This window comes from Macrosteles quadrilineatus, unplaced genomic scaffold (assembly GCF_028750875.1).
Source record: "Macrosteles quadrilineatus isolate MER2022 unplaced genomic scaffold, UCM_ALF_1.0 Scaffold_9__3_contigs__length_116548681, whole genome shotgun sequence".
NCBI lineage: Eukaryota > Metazoa > Arthropoda > Insecta > Hemiptera > Cicadellidae > Macrosteles > Macrosteles quadrilineatus.
In genome coordinates this window covers 39,302,296-39,316,168 of record NW_026542602.1, presented here as the reverse complement: position 1 = coordinate 39,316,168, position 13,873 = coordinate 39,302,296, and the positions used below count along the sequence as shown (strand labels likewise).

Sequence of the window (13,873 nt, the reverse complement as noted above, 5' to 3'; positions counted from 1 at the left end):
GGTGAAAGAAGTTGTCCAACGCAGACATTGGTACTAGACCGTAATCTCTTATTACTTTGTTTTATTGAGATGTAGATCTGAGGTTTGCATTGAGCTTGTAGATCTGAGGTTTGCATTGAGCTTAGAACTTCCTGATCACAGTATTTCCACAAGGATATCTGTTCTGCTGACCTAGAAACCTGGGGGACCGGATATCATACGTGAACTTCTATGATCGAGAAAATGCCCGTTAATTTTATGCTAACTTTGTATGGAAACTAAATTTTGTATGATATTTTGATTTCGGTCTGTCGATAATAAAATCTACCAAATATCGCTGGTTGTATTCTATCCGCGTCGATGTGTCAAGAAAGAAAAGCGCGACCACGAAAAATGGCGCTATGGTCGTGGAACTCGCTGCGATCGTAAGAAATTGTCACGGACTTGAGTTGCGATTTCGGTAAATCATGATGGATATTACCATGATCATTGGAGATTATCACGAAACGTCATATACAGGAATTCCCGTAACTAAACAGCCAAACTGCGGGGAATGGTTCTATGGGTCAAAATAAAGAGAAAATTAAGAATAATGTTTTTCCCAAATCGTTTTGTTAACCAAATATTTTCCATTTTGTTTTTTCACATTAACATTTTTATCTTTAAAGTTTTTCAACCTATCATTATGAAACTTGGTATGTATGTTAAGGTAATAGTCCCATGTTAGAAAACGATTCATCTTGATTCATCATAAAATTTCAAAATGGTGGCAATTTTAATTTTGTAACTTAAATTACTAAAGAATGGCTGATTTTGTGAAAACAAGACAATAACACTTTTATTTGGCATTTTTAATTTCCTATCAAACGAAACCAAGCTGAATAAGAAATAGCTGAAATATTACGATTTTTAGTTGTAAAATGGGGCAAACCTAACTAGCTTAGCCTTTTTCTACCCCATTTTACAAGTTTGGCTGTTTACGGAACACCCTGTGTATGATAACTATCGGCGATTGCTGGGATTCAAACGTAGTGTCGTCCCGAACTCAAGACAACATCACAAGACCAGTCGATTTTAAAACAATTCTCCAAAACCACTTAGGTTACCAGTATTGACCAAGTTTTCTTGGGTGTTTTGACCCGGTTGTATAGTTTATTATTATTTTAATCGAAATAGTTGATTTATAAAAAAAATTCTCCAATCTAGTACGTAGTATTTGAAAAAAAATTCTTAGGATCCCTTGTATCCTTTGACAAGTAATTTACAATATATGTACCTATTACAAGTAACTAGTACACTGCAAGTATCACCCTTGCAGACAAACGTATTCATATCATATGTAAGATTGAACTATTATTTTTTATTTGTGTGATGTATACGTTACTTGATCTACGTAGCCTAGTAGGTTTACTATTATATTTGCACTAAAGTAGTTTTATTTTTCAGTGTAACGAGGTCGGGTGCTCTACCGACCTGCTGGGTTTTCCTTACTGATAGGTAAGTGTGTTTTACCGTTACATTGGTATGTTCTATGTAGAAATATTATAACACCTATGTATAAAAATAATGAAGTTCTAGTAAAGGTGCATTTTTCGCAATCCACTGGGAGAAAAATTTACGTCTTAAACTCATTTTTAACTGACGATTCACTTAGAAAATTTAGTACGACGGGGAAACATTTTCGAATTTGAAGTATTTTTCTTAGGTTGTCATAATAAACCTAGTATTACTAATAATGGCATACTTTAAGTTATTACTGTACTTAAATAAGTTATTTGTCGACGCTCTCTGCGTTTAGATGCGTAAAGCGACTCAAAATCTCAGGGGTTTCTGTAGGGCAGACAATAAATACGCTCGGTTACATTGTGCATCTAGTTTTTTTTTATTATTGAAAAGTGAAAGACTTGCTAAATAATTGGTGTAAATACCTGCATTTATGTGATCAATGTGTTGCTAAATTGCAACTGGTTTCCACTCACAAAGGTGTCATCGTCGGGCTAGTACATATATCTTCTTGCTTCATTTGAAGGTCGTCAATTCATAAAAATGTACTGGCCCGATGACGACTCCTTCGTGAGTCGAAACCGGTTGCAATTTAGCAACACATTTGATAACATAAATGCAGGTATTTACACCAATTATTTAATATTTAAATATGATCAGGAGGCTAAAATCCAATATGATGAAAGACTTGGTTCACCATGTACATTTAGTCGTAGTTTAATTATTTTAAGAGTAAAATATTGTGAAGCAATAAAGGATATTCTGTAATTAACTCTTACTTCTGGTTACCTAACGAACAAGTTCAGGTCCTATGCCGTTTGCATCACGTCAAGTTTGTAAGAGATTTTGAAAAAAAAAAATGTTGAGGGTTTAAAATTTCCCTGCGCCCTAAATCTGTTGAAAACTGCGTTGCGATTGAAAATAAAGAAACAAGAGAAAAATAGAAGCCATTAAATTTGAGGAGGGATTGGGTTCGAAATCAGTATTCAACCCCCTCTCTAATGTTTAGATAATGTTGTAAACTTCGTCATTCCCAACGCTGCACGAGGCTTAGCTATATGTTCTTGAGAACTTATTACATACAGCCAGTCCGTCCCCTTGTCGCCGCATAGCTAGGGACTACGATCACAACAAAACAATAAACAGGGGAAACCAGACCAGGGTATTGATCATGGAGTTCCCCTTTTGGACAAACTAGGGACAAAATATGGTTTGGGGTTGGCTCTGCCTCTAACGCAAACACTTTGGAGATGATTGATGTAAAAGCGTGAGAATCAATTTAAGTAGAGTTTGAGCATTGATAGTCAAAGGTCTGTAGAATGTAATTATGAAAACATGCAACTATTCGGATAGCCAATGACATAGAATTTATCCTGAGTTCTCTTTAATTTCTATCTTCTTAAATGACACATTTATTTGGTTTATGTATCACTATGCATTTTTATACAGCAACAGTAATATGTTTATATCGAGAGTCATAAAAAGTAATGGTGCTATAAAAATATGATACTAGAACTTCTGAAAGCCTTCGAGGAATGGGTTGATTAATACTAAGATGATTAACCTTGCTAACGTATCACTTTTAGCAGATCTTCAGTGTAAATGTGAACTAAACTCATTGAAATAGCCCGCCCAGTAAGATATTAGGCTGACAAGTGAATTCTATAACCTCTGTTTATAGAGTTAATTTGAAACTGAAAAAGTCTATAATTTATGTGTTCACAAATAGCAGTTGCAATTTTTAAGTGGTTTTGGTAGGCACTTCGCCTTCGTATATACGGATAAGTTTTTTTTGTCCTTGGACGCTTGGTTTGAGCCCAGAATTGTTTTTCACATTACTTTAGCGCGACCTAGGGGTTGCGGTCACTTAAATCAAATCCATTGGTGATTTGGCGGGATTTGAACCAGGGACCTTAGGTACCGAAGTCCCATGTTCTACCACTAGACCAGCTCGCTCTCCAAATACTGATAAGTAGGATAAACACAAGCTCCTAGTCAACCTTCTTCACTTGCATAAACTCATCTGGTTTATATCACTGATTTTATATTCTATATGTTAAAATTCGTTCTATAAGTACACTTACCCCCTCTAGATGTACAATTATTTTCAGTTTAGGCCACTATAGTATATAGAGACGTTACTGACGCCCACATTAAATGCGTATCGTGATTAGTTTTCCGCTATAAATAGTATAAAAATATAATTACATAACGAGCGAGGAGCTAGGCCGAGGGTGTCCAGCTAGAGGTCGTGGTATGTAGAGCGGGACGGACCAGGTTGGCTCGCAGCATCTACTGCGCCTGCTGGAGATATGTATTTTTAATAACGAGGGAAGGAATTTAAAATTAAAGAAATTAAAAAAATAAATAGTAATTAAATAAATAAATAAATAATGTTGTATCGGAAACTTGGAATATGTTTGGTCCCCCGTGGGTATACGATATGATTTAGTTCAGTAACAAATTCCATTTTTATACCATTTTACATTACTGGATGCTAATAATAACCCATTTTTTTCAAAACAGCATACCCAGCATTGCATAGCTTATAAACTGTTAACTGTTTTGAACGTGCAAGTTAAAATGCAATTGAAAAAGTGCAGCATTCAGTTTGAAGCTCGCCTAATTCTACGTATCTTTGGATAGCGGGGTTTAGTGTGAACATTTGTAAAAAAACGCTAATTTAATTTAATTTATGTACATGTTGTTTTTTGGATTACATCTTTGGTTAAATTGAGTATATTTAGTGAATAGCTTACAGCAAACATATATTTTACTTTTGATCATAAATGAAAGCAGACATTCTATTTCCATGGATTTTTTAAACATTTAGTTTTTAATTGACAAAATCCTTAAGTATTGTTTTAGAATTATAATTGAACGTAGTCGATGTAAGTCGCCGACTGAGTGTTATGATGTGTTATGATTTCTTACGAATACACTCCATTTAAGCTAAGCTGGAAAACAATTTTCTGTCAAATATTACATATTTTATGCCACACTATCACAGTAACAAAAACTAAGGGAAAAAATATAATTGTGACCGGAGCACACTCTATATCTGGTTAATTCAACTATGCACTTTTTGAATAAAATAATTGAATAAAGTTGGTTCATATGGATGGGACATATGATGTCTATTTCAGTATCCAAAAGACAATGCCAATATGAAGTAATAATAATTGTTATCTGTTCATTATGAAATGCTTATACGACATACCGTCGTAGATGGGCGACGTGTTTTACGTATTCATAAAAAGTAGTCGGAACTTGGGATGTGGCATGTGCATTTTTCTCAGAATTTTTATTGCAGCAAAACGTAAACATGGAATCGGCAATACATCGCGCAATGGGATAATTTATACTGCAACAGTCGGTGTGGCGCTCAGTCAAAACAGTCCGGGATTTGGGTCGCAGGGTAAACGTCCCGCGAGTAGACAGTGAAAAAACGACTCGCTGATGTAAACAAACCATCAACGCTCAGAAATAGTTGATTAAGCCGCGGTGATAAATATACGGGAACAAGGGAAATCAATTGTAGGGCGCTCTGCCACACTGCGTGCATTTGACATCAGTCATACGAGAGGCATGCGGCTAAGTGGAGTTCCAAGTCGGTGGCGGGAATTATTTATGGAAATATAACACTGCCGTGTAGATGATCAGTCATATGTTTCGGACCTCCGAGGAGAGATTTCGTCAAATATTTCGATGTGACAGTATTAGTAGTTTTAAGGTTGGTGATGTGTTTGGGATTTACATGATTTAGTTGGATTTGTGTGTTTTTACACCATTTGTGTTTATAAGTTTGTTGTATTGTTACTATTCAAATTCTACTTTATGGTGGATATAACCATGGATAAAACATACTCCCTTAGTGGATTTCTCATCCTTATGGATCAGCTGAAGCCAATTTTATTGTTAGTTCTGTCCGGTGCATTGTAGAGGTCGTGTTTTGTTTACAATTTGTTTCTTGTTATTTCAATAATTTAAAACCTCGTTTATACAGACCTTGCCATAAAAAATAACTCGTCTCTTAGTTATATAACTGAACAGCACAAATCACGAAATTGAACCTACAATAATAGACACAAAATTTCGTCGACATAAGCAATTAGTGTTATCAGAGATTTGTGTTGGTTAGTCTATGATATAACCCTCATTTAACTCAATAACAAATAACATGTGGATCTAGACAGGACTATGTATTGGACCAAACCAACAACATTCAAATTTTGAGGTTGATTCGAGCATTAGGTATGTCCACTCAGTTACCAAAACTATATAATTGAGGAGTCTACTACAAAGTTGGCATTTTATTATTTGCAAGAAAACGTTACAGTAAATGAGTATCCTAGTTAATGGTTATTACATCCAATATCACACAACTTGTTAACAAGGAAGCGATTAAAGCAATGTAAACGTCTAAGGTTTGATTAAATCAACTCTTGGATATGTACAACAATATGTTTCAGAATATGGAATATATTCTGTAGGGATATAGTACCCGGACTTGCATAGTTCGGCGTGAAATAAGTTGTATTAACATTTGATGTATGTACAAAAAAAAAAAGCTTCTACACTTAGGCTAAAAATCTAAAAACTTAATTGCAAAACCCCTGATTCAGATTCCAGACATGTTTGGCGTCGCACTGGTTAGTTTCAGTGTATCACTCCAAAACATCAATGAGAGCTCTGTGACAACAGGGACAGTCACAGATGTATATCTGGCCGCAGTAAACTCACCTCGACTGTGTGTTTATTGTCACACGTGCACTTTACACTCGACAGTAACTGTTGAAGTAGATCATACAGGTTTGGTTAACATGTTGGTTACTGGTTTGTCTCACTGAATCACTCCAACACATCAATGAGAGCTCTGTGACAACAGGGACCAGTCACGGATGTGTATCTGGCCGCAGTAAACTCACCTCGACTGTGTGTTTATTGTCACACGTGCACTTTACACACGGCAGTAACTGTTGACGTAGATAATACAGTTGGTTGACTTGTTGGTTACTGGTTTGTCTCACTGAATCACTCCAACACATCAATGATAGCTCTGTGACAACAGGACTAGTCACGGTTGTATATCTGGCCGCAGTAAACTCACCTCGACTGTGTGTTTATTGTCACACGTGCACTTTACACACGACAGTAACTGTTGATGTAGATCATACAGGTTTGGTTGACTTGCTGGTTACTGGTTTGTCTCAGTGCGTCACTCGCAACACATCAATGAGAGCTCTGTGACAACAGGAACAGTGACAGATGTATATCTGGTCGCAGTAAACAAACCTCGACTGTGTGTTTACTGTCACACGTGCTCTTTACACAAGGCAGTAACTGTTGAAGTAGATCATACAGTTGGTTGACTTGCTGGTTAGGTACTGATTTGTCTCAGTGTATCACTCGAACACATCAATGAGAGCTCTGTGACAACAGGGACAGTCACGGATGTATATCTGGCCGCAGTAAACTCACCTCGACTGTGTGTTTATTGTCACACGTGCTCTTTACACAAGGCAGTAACTGTTGAAGTAGATCATACAGTTGGTTGACTTGCTGGTTAGGTACTGATTTGTCTCAGTGTATCACTCGAACACATCAATGAGAGCTCTGTGACAACAGGGACAGTCACGGATGTATATCTGGCCGCAGTAAACTCACCTCGACTGTGTGTTTATTGTCACACGTGCTCTTTACACAAGGCAGTAACTGTTGAAGTAGATCATACAGTTGGTTGACTTGCTGGTTGGGTACTGATTTGTCTCAGTGTATCACTCCAACACATCAATGAGAGTTCTGTGACAACAGGGACAGTCACGGATGTATATCTGGCCGCAGTAAACTCACCTCGACTGTGTGTTTATTGTCACACGTGCACTTTACACACGGCAGTAACTGTTGAAGTAGATCATGCAGGTTTGGTTGACTTGTTGGTTACTGGTTTGTCTCAGTGCATCACTCCCAACACATCAATGAGAGCTCTGTGACAACAGGTACCAGTCACGGTTGTATATCTGGCCGCAGTAAACTCACCTCGACTGTGTGTTTATTGTCACACGTGCTCTTTACACACGTCAGTAACTGTTGAAGTAGGTCATACAGGATTGGTTGACTTGCTGGTTACTGGTTTGTCCCAGTGCATCACTCCAAAACATCAATGAGAGCTCTGTGACAACAGGGACAGTCACGAATGTATATCTGGCCGCAGTAAACTCACCTCGACTGTGTGTTTATTGTCACACGTGCACTTTACACACGTCAGTAACTGTTGAAGTAGATCGTGCAGGTTTGGTTGACTTGCTGGTTACTGGTTTGTCTCAGTGCATCACTCCCAACACATCAATGAGAGCTCTGTGACAACAGGTACCAGTCACGGTTGTATATCTGGCCGCAGTAAACTCACCTCGACTGTGTGTTTATTGTCACACGTGCTCTTTACACACGTCAGTAACTGTTGAAGTAGGTCATACAGGATTGGTTGACTTGCTGGTTACTGGTTTGTCCCAGTGCATCACTCCAAAACATCAATGAGAGCTCTGTGACAACAGGGACAGTCACGAATGTATATCTGGCCGCAGTAAACTCACCTCGACTGTGTGTTTATTGTCACACGTGCTCTTTACACACGTCAGTAACTGTTGAAGTAGATCATACAGGGTTGGTTGACTTGCTGGTTAGCTACTGATTTGTCTCTGTGAATCACTTGTCTTCCGAAGATAGTTCTTGTTGGTTACTCATAAGGCATAAATTCTAGTGCATATTTTCTACTACGATTGGCACAAAACGAATCATTACAAAAATTCTAAATTTGTAATATTGTTTCAATGAAGAACCCTGTAGATATTGTAAGAAATAATTCAATTGATCTGTTGTATTTTTTCCAAAATAAACTTATAAGATATCATTGAAATCTGAAAAGAATTTTATTTGTATATAGGCACTGTACCTTGCATTTTTTTTAATAACGGGTTTTGTGGAATTTGGCATCAAATATTTTAAAAAGGTGCCATGTTGACACTGTTTAAAAGTTTTTATTCATATATTGATACAAAAAAATAGTAAAGATGGACAGAAAGATATACTTTTGCAGAATTTCAACGCTGGTTCAAACCGTTAAGGAGTTATAAATGTTGTTTGCTAAATACACAAATACAAACAGATAAATGGCTCGAGATAGGAAATGATGTGTAAAATGCATATAGCTTTTTTTACCTCTCTAATAAACTGGTAAAGTTTGTCCTAGTGGAAGCTGGACACCTAGTATATTATCAATCTTACCACGCAATGACATATACACCGAGGAAAATAATCGCAGGCAGATGGCTGTAAAAAAGGAAAAGTGAACACGTTTAGCTGTGAAAACAAATTAAGTTCCCTCGCAATCCTTGGGACATCACAAATGATTAGTCACACGTAACGGGCGAGTTGGGCACGATTTTTTCTTTATTTTAATCTTTTGGCATTTGGACCAGGAAAACTGTGTCCGTGCCGTAGCCAAAGTCTGTCTCGCACTATATACGCGTACGAGTTTGGGCCTCGATTTAGCGCTGCCTATTATTCACCCGCCTTTGATTCAGGTTACGTCATCGTTTTGCCGCGTAAACAAACGTCGCCGCCAGTCAAACCTCGCTTTAAACGTTTCAATTATGGTTCTGGCACGTTTAGAGCGTGTTAATTGATTGTCTGTGTGTATTTGTGTAAGATTTGTTTTATAAGTTAGACATTTGCTTTTTATTCGTGTTATATTTGGTTTTCGTAGAAATACTTCGTGTTGTAAAGTTATATTTAGTTATGTCACCAAAACATTGTTTATCTATTCGTGGAATATTCCCATTTAGGTCACTTATCTAGGGATGTGCACTTGCTACGGCTATGTTGACATTCGTTAATTTAAAATTATATTTGACGATATTTACTGGTTTAGTGTAAGTTTGTAACTCTTAAAACTAATAATTGTATACCTTCTGATTAAGTTATAAATAAATATCAGAAAATATGTCAAAATACATTTCATACCTAAATATACAGGGTGTTGAAAATGTCTGGAACCAACATTATATCTGGTGAGTGGTTAAAGAAAAACAACTGATATTTTGTGTACGGATATACTATGGTTTTACCTATCTTTTGGTGCCTTATACAATTTTTTACCACTCATAGGGAACGTCCTGTGGAGGATACAGTAAAAAGTTTTAATGGAAGCCTATGGTAAATGATACATCATTTTAAAGGCCATATCTTTCTAAGTAAGGAGCCACAAGTTTCATCTCAAAAGGACCACCCTAGCAAAAATGGCGACTGTTTGAAATTTAAAAACATTGCTATTTAAATGGTCCGTATTTGTTTCCTTTAAATGCTCTTACAAGCCAGTTACGAAGTACAGTAAATTATCACGTGGTGAACTGAAAAATGACTGAAAAAAAAACATTTAACTAAATTGTTTGTGTTGTTTTACTAAACTTATTTTTAACAGAAATACCAATTAAGCTTTCAATTATTTTCAAAAACTTCAAACAGTCGCCATTTTCGCTAGGGTGGTCCTTTTGAGATGAAACTTGCGGCTCCTTACTCAGAAAAAATCACCTTTAAAACGATGTCTCATTTACCATAGGCTTCCATTAAAGATTTTTACTGCATCCTCCACAGGACGTTCCTTATAAGTGGGTTTTTAAATTTCAAACAGTCGCCATTTTTGCTAGGGTTGTCCTTTTGAGATGAAACTTGCGGCTCCTTACTCAGAAAAAAATCACCTTTAAAATGATGTATCATTTACCATAGGCTTCCATTAAAACTTTTTACTGCATCCTCCACAGGACGTTCCCTATAAGTGGTAAAAATTTTTATAAGGCACCAAAAGATAATTAAACCATAGTATATCCGTACACAAAATATCAGTTGTTTTTCTTTAACCACTCACCAGATATAATGTTGGTTCCAGACATTTTCAACACCCTGTATAAGACTCACTGTTAAAGAAAACACTTTCAGTTTTGCATGTGGCAAACAATATTATAAGTATATTTTTAGATTCGTAAAACAGTCCCATTTTTCACTCTATGCCACTAATAGTCATAATGGCGAATCGGTGTGATATTGTGGGCTGAAGAATGATTTAGAAGAGCGTGTGAATCAAGTATTCTGGTCGAAATAAAACTGGAGCGCCTGTTTGGGGTAATCGATCTGTTACGAGTCAAAACCTCCAGATGTAAATAAGCCATCAACACTGTTGTGATTAATGGACAGACGGTGTAAATATACGACAACAAGAGGGATTAATTCCTAGAATGACACATCCTCTGCAGTTGGTCGTGACCTGGGGAGTTCTAGGGGAACTTGAAGGGATACTAAACGTTGAAGTGCTCTCCCTCTATCCCTGTGCATACATTTTCAGTGCAACAAGTAGACGTGTGTCGATAAGTCGGAAAATTAAATTCATCGATTTAATTTTGGCAAACTTGTCCACTCCTTGCTAAGCAGATGGAAGTTAATTGGGCATTTTAATCAACTCTATGCATCCTTGACGTTTCACCTTCTATATAGTACCAACTATATAGTATGATAGCCAATCCACTGTAGAGAAGAAAATATTTACTCTTAAAAAATAAAGTTGTTCCTTCTTATGTTTCGGTTCATACTTAATGTTTTAAATGCACCCGCAATTATTGGAGTTTTCATTTGTCACCAGGCATACGACAGCCAATCAATGCCTTACAACCACCAATGGTGAAGAATTGGTTCACTCCTTGGTTAAGCTTAAAACTTATGTTTTCGTGTTCGTTTTCGTTCAGAATAAGTGAAGTTTCAAATGTACCGAAGTATGTAGAATTACCAACAACTTAGCAGGTAAATTCTGTTACGTCACATCCAATCCACCAGTGTCAAAGAACTGGTCATCTCCCTCGTTAAGTATACACACGTTACTCGTTTCTCCCTGGTATATTTCGCAGAATAATTGCAGCATGCAGTTCCAAATTCACCGATTAGTATAGGATTGTGTATGCGTCATCAGTTGGCTGCACAGAGCAAAGTTGTTCTGTGGATGCTGACAACAACTTCATCCACTTATAGCCTTTTTTGTCCTAGGACGCTAGGCACGAGCCCAGAATTGTTTTTACATTACTTCAGGCTAGGCCTAGGGGTTACGGCATTGTCACTTAGATAATATTCATTGGTGATTTGGCGGGATTGGAACCCGGGACCCCTGTAACCGGAGTCCCGCGCTCTAACCACAAGACCAGCTGGCTCCCCACAGCATGGTAGGCCTGCTTGTCTGTTGGCATTGGTAGCTCATAAATTAGCTTTCTAAGCAGGAACAACACTCTGCTTAAGTCTCTTACATAGGACATCTACGTGGTCTTCCCAAGATAGCTTAGGATGCAGGTAGCTACTTCATGACTCTCATTTACCAATATCGAAGAAACCCTACTACCAAGCTAATCCTTCAGACGTTGTTTGTGTCTTGCTGGTATGTTTCTGTTTCTTCAAGTACAAACTTGAAGTTTCAAATGCACCGAGTGTAGGAGTGTCAATAAGTCAGCAGGTACAGTCTGGCAGCTACACGCCTCACACCCACCTGCGGCCCTGAACTTCTCTATTTCTGCTCTGTACTGTTTCCGCCAACAAATAGCGAGTTTCACTTGTTTCTCGGCCAGAACGGTTAGGTGTTGTGACTGCTTGGCTACTGATTATTTCGATAAAGATCGTGCAATTGTAGCTTATTTTTCATTCGTCGATGTGACGATTTTCATTTCAACAACTTTTACCTCTTTTTGCTACCTATATCTAGTTATATAGTTCTGAGTATGGAACTAAAGTTCCCATTAGTCAACCTTTGCTGGAAATAAAACTGTCGAACTCTTACATGGAAACACAACAGCTTTTAAGTCTTGTGTTGGGCTACGTTGAACTATAGGAGTTACGAGTTACTCCTCTACGCCTTAAAGGAAATAAAAATAAGTATTTTAGGCCCTCCGGTTCTTATTTAAAACCCAAACAACAACAATTCCAATTTTAATTTAAATCAGACTGATATTAATGGATTCCAACTCACAAAAAATATTGGTGATGCACTCCATCGTCATAACACTGATCGCTTGAGTCTCAAGAGCAAGCCAATGGAGTCTGCAGGCGGGCTTGAACTAGCAATGTCAACTGGCCTATTAGCTCAACACGCCAACTCTGAGCTCCAGTATTCAGTATACAATAAATGAATGAATGGATAAAGGATTTACTTTTCAAAATATACCATTACATTGGCTTTAAATTTTACACAGACTGTTGAAATTCATACTAGTATCCTTGCTTGAACATTATTAATCAAGAGACTTAAGTATGATGATACCATTGTGAAACCCTCCTATACGATTGAAATTCCTGTTATGTTACGTAATATATTTACAGTTAAGATTATGTGACAAGGCCTGTTTATCAGACAAGACACATTATAACAGGGTTGATGGTGGGCAGTTGTTTGCGCCGCAGCTATTTCAGATTCTGTCTACGTGCGAGATCTGGAGTTGAATGGACCGCCATTATGTATGGTGACAGGTGGCCGCTGAATCCTAAACTTTCACAATGCGTTGCTGGAAACGGGTCAACATCGCAGCATATATATGCCGATGGATTTGTTTGTTATATAATCTGATGACTACAAATAGATCCTAATCGAGTTATGAGAAAGTAAACGGCGATGAGCCTTTAAAAAAATCCGTTAATAGTCAATAGAACACTAACATTGTAAAATAAGGAGGGGGAACGCGGAATCATCCAAACTAACAAGGTTCATACTGAAGACTTGCACAGATATCCTGCAGTAGGAAGTTGAGCAACTGGTGCGTGAAGCACTAGACAACGCCAAGTGTGTTGGGCCAACAAGGTTCATACTGAAGACTGTACAGATATCCTGCAGTAGGAAGTTGAGCAACTGGTGCGTGAAGCACTAGACAACGCCAAGTGTGTTGGGCCAACAAGGTTCATACTGAAGACTTGCACAGATATCCTGCAGTAGGAAGTTGAGCAACTGGTGCGTGAAGCACTAGACAACGCCAAGTGTGTTGGGCCAACAAGGTTCATACTGAAGACTTGCACAGATATCCTGCAGTAGGAAGTTGAGCAACTGGTGCGTGAAGCGCTAGACAACGCCAAGTGTGTTGGGCCAACAAGGTTCATACTGAAGACTTACACAGATATCCTGCAGTAGGAAGTTGAGCAACTGGTGCGTGAAGCGCTAGACAACGCCAAGTGTGTTGGGCCAACAAGGTTCCTACTGAAGACTTGCACAGATATCCTGCAGTAGGAAGTTGAGCAACTGGTGCGTGAAGCGCTAGACAACGCCAAGTGTGTTGGGCCAACAAGGTTCCTACTGAAGACTTGCACAGATATCCTG

General features: G+C 37.9%; 1 protein-coding gene across 1 annotated transcript in view; it reads left to right on the top strand.

Annotated features, from left to right (window-relative positions):
- Positions 1–1,418: 1,418 nt before the first annotated feature.
- Positions 1,419–13,873, top strand: part of LOC129002193 (myocardin-related transcription factor B-like) — a 170,453-nt gene continuing 157,998 nt past the window's right edge. The window contains exon 1 of the mRNA XM_054429829.1: positions 1,419–1,476. The gene's annotated coding sequence lies outside the window, so the exon portion shown is untranslated. The remainder of the gene's footprint in view (positions 1,477–13,873) is intronic.